This window comes from Bidens hawaiensis, unplaced genomic scaffold (genome assembly GCF_021521415.1).
Source record: "Bidens hawaiensis isolate Kalapana, Puna unplaced genomic scaffold, B.hawaiensis_p1.1 tig00024412_1, whole genome shotgun sequence".
NCBI classification, from domain to species: domain Eukaryota; kingdom Viridiplantae; phylum Streptophyta; class Magnoliopsida; order Asterales; family Asteraceae; genus Bidens; species Bidens hawaiensis.
The window spans coordinates 273,572-277,471 of NW_027493841.1; positions in this window are offsets into that span (position 1 = coordinate 273,572).

Consider the following 3,900-nt stretch of genomic DNA (forward strand, 5'->3'; position numbering starts at 1 on the left):
CAGCACGTATAAGGTTTGCAGTCCTTTCCTTTGCTGGATCCTATCCAAAGTACGTATAAGGCCCCAAGTCCTTAACTACGTTCTCATCTATCATCTATAACACGTATAAGGCCCGCAATCCTTAACTACGCCATCACATGCCAAGTCTATATCCAACGGAAGTTAGAGGAATTTGCCATCCTAACTTACTACGTCAGACGTAGAACTCATTTGCCGCTCCTGTACCTGCATACATTTACTTTGCATATACAACAATTACATCATAGCGCAAGAACACTCTAGGCGTTCTTCACATCATTCATTTAACAATCATACTCCTTGTCTTTACGTGAAATATCCGAATATCGTTCACGTCCCGACAAGCATTCATTCATAACGTTCATACATCATCCATACATTACATATAACATTCATATCTTTATTTATAACTGACAGTACACGCAATATCCGAAGATCGTTTATGTACCGACAAGCAATCATTCATATCAATCCATTATATCATATATAGCATACATACATCATTCATACATCATATATAGCAATCATATATTTAAACTACCACCTGGCGGTACATGCAATATCCGAAGATCGTTCACACACCGTCAAGCATTCATTCATACATGGATCATACAAGCCATAAACTTACCACTTAAGGTAAGTGTATTAACTATCACATCGAGTATGCACACATCCCCGAGAACATAACAAGGAAGTGGGGCTAGAAACTCACCTGAACTTGGTTACGTTCAACGTTAACAGTTACTCCTTCTTTAGCTGTGCACGACTAACTGTATAACAATTACACATATCAATTAACTATTACTATCCATATCACGTTTCTAGTCTAATTACAACCCTCAACGAACAGGGGTCCGTGGGCAGCACCCCCCGGCAACGTGGTTCTAGGGGCGACTGCCCCTAGAAGGGTCCAAGGGGCAGAGCCGCTGGCTGAGGTCGAGCTGCTAGGTCAGCTTGGAAAAATTTTATTTTCATAACTGTCTTAACACATTTTCCATTAGGATTTTTAATTTATTATCTAATTCGCTAACTCATTTGCTATAACGAATTAAGCCTAATTTGCTATCAGATCACAGCCTAATTCGTTATCTACTTCATTGTCCTGATTCGTTATCTGAACAAAGCCTGATTCGTGATCTAATTCGTTATCAGAATTTAGCAAATTGATGAGTGACGAATCACTTGATTCGTTATCTGATTCGTCATTTTACCTGATCTGATTCGTTTGTTCGTTAGCTAATTCTTTATCTTCACGTGACCTGATTCGTTATCTTATCATAAAGAATTGGGTAGATAACGAATTAAAAGCTCATTCGTTACCAAGTCACATGAATGGGTCCCATTAGTTATGAACGCATAACGAATGATCAACCATAACGAACTACCAACAGTTCTTATCCAGATCTTTGACTCAAGGGTCAAAGTCAAAATCGTCAAGAACATAAGCGGTCAACGTTTATCAGATCTGCAATTAAACCTTCGATTCTTAATGAAACAACATGATTTAGGTATCAATGGACTAGGAATTACCTCGCCTACAAACCCCAATCCATTAATCACCCAAATATTGTGTTTTACACTGTGAGATTTGAACATATATACATACGGCTCATTTACCCTCGATTAATCTATCAATCTGTAATGGATTTTAGCAAGGTTTGCTTCGTTGGATTCGTTTTTACCATAAGTACATAGATCTAAGATTTCTAAACGTAATCCGTACCTAAACGAACAAGTTCTCGATATGAACGTTTCTCAAACGAGTCGATCTACGAACACGATCTAGTATAGACGTTGGTTTGGTCCGTCACAACTTTCTAGCACCAAAAAGCTTGGGCTTTCACTTTCGGATCTTGGCTCGGGATATAGGATGGTGTGTGTGTTTTCCAAGGTGTAGGCTATGGTGTAGAGATGGATAAAATGAAAAGGATTAGGGTTTAAGGGGTATTTATACTCCCTTAAGCCCATGGATCTAAGGTCCATCTTTCCTCTTTGGTCCATAATTAATTCCATCTAAAAGCCTACTTATCCTTTCATCTCTATTATTTTATTAAGTCTCTGCTAAATCAAGTAAACTTTTCCATCAGAGATGAATAATATATAAAATATTATTCTTGGAAATTTCGGGATGTTACAAGTCTTCCCTCCTTAAAGAGGTTTCGTCCCCGAAACCTAGCTCATTCCTAGTAGGAGGAACACTTCCTGTATTCACGCACTTTCTTGGATCGTCTTTTCTTTATGGGCTACCCTTCTTACTCCTGACTTGCAGTCACCGAGCTGTGTTCATGTGCTGCAATTTAAGGTAACTTGTCCATGAGACCCTCGATGTTACAAGACTCGTTTCGTCCTTCCAAGGGACCTTGTTTCGTACTATTTAACACTATTGTCTAGAACAACATTTTATCATGCCATAAATAATCATTCATAACCCAACTCAATATATTACACGTCATAGATAAGCATAAGTTTTAAACCTTAACACAAAACAAGTTCTTAGGCAATCATAATTAAAACAAATAACACTATTGCATAAGCAATTATTCCTTCATCGAGTGCTCCTCTCTGCAGTTTCCTAAGTCTTTACCCTTTCGCACCTCCCGCCTCTGATTCCTTGCAATCCTTAACCATGTGGTCAGCTTTTCCGCATTTAAAGCATTTCGGGCGATCAGGGCATTCCGAGACTAATGCCCACTCTTTCCTCACCGATAGCACTTGTCCGTCCCTGTCTTGCATTCTCCCTGGTGCACTTTCCCACACTTCTTACATGCATCCTTGTTTCCAACCTTAGTCTTCCTCTCATCAGTTGTTGCCATCATCTCGCCAGACTGCTTAACTGAAGTAGCCCATTTCTTCTCTTTCTTCTCCTCCACCGCATCATCTGCCACTAAGTCGTCATAGACCATTTATGCGAGTCCCACAACAAAATCAAAGGTAGCAGGTCTACTAGCCTTGACCAAGACGCAAACATTCTGTGGTAGCCCCCCTTTTGTAACACTTAATTCGTTTTACTTCAGTGTTCACCATGTCTGGCACCGGCCTAGACAGGAGGTCGAATTCAGTGGTGTACTCGCGGTGTGTCATCTTTCCCGCCTTCAGACTCAAAAACTTCATCTCAACCCTTTCGACCTCTGCATCAGCACATAACCTCTTCATTACCAACTCTTTCAGATCCTCCCACCTCATAGCCTTAACCTCATCTAGGGTCTTTCTCTGTTCCACACTCTCCCACCAATACATAGCTTCATCTCCAAATGATTGAGTAGCATAACCCAAAGCTTGGTCGGGACGGCATTCGCTAATGCGGATAATTTATCCATGGCGGTTATCCATTGAAGAGTAGTGATTGCATCTCCCAGACCAGTCAGCTTAAGTGGGTCACAACCTTTGAAGGATTTGTAGTTACATCCACCTTGGCTTTTCCTCCTATCGTCAACCTTCACTGACTTAACCACGCTTGATTCCTCCTTCTATCTTTCATCATCTTTCTTACCCTTCTCTCCTGACCGTTCGGAGTTCTCCCATGGCTTCCAGCAGATCTTTCAAGATTTCGGTCCTTCACAGCAGCGGATACAGCTTGAACAATAGCTGCTTGGATTACGGGATCCAGTTGAACCCCTTCGTTGTTGTTACTCTGATTTCGACTAGCTGTACTTCCTTTTCCCTCAGTGTTAGTAGCTGCTTTTTATTAACAGTTCTTGGACCATGCGTGGCCTACCATGACGTCCCGTACGTCCTCCGTTTCCAGCCGCTTTCCCAACTCCAGCCATTCATATTCTATAAGGAAAAACACAAATGTCATCACTCTAGGAATTATTTAGCACACGATTCATAAGGTAGGTAGTTAATGACAGTGGCCAAGTGTAATTAAATATTTGCATTACT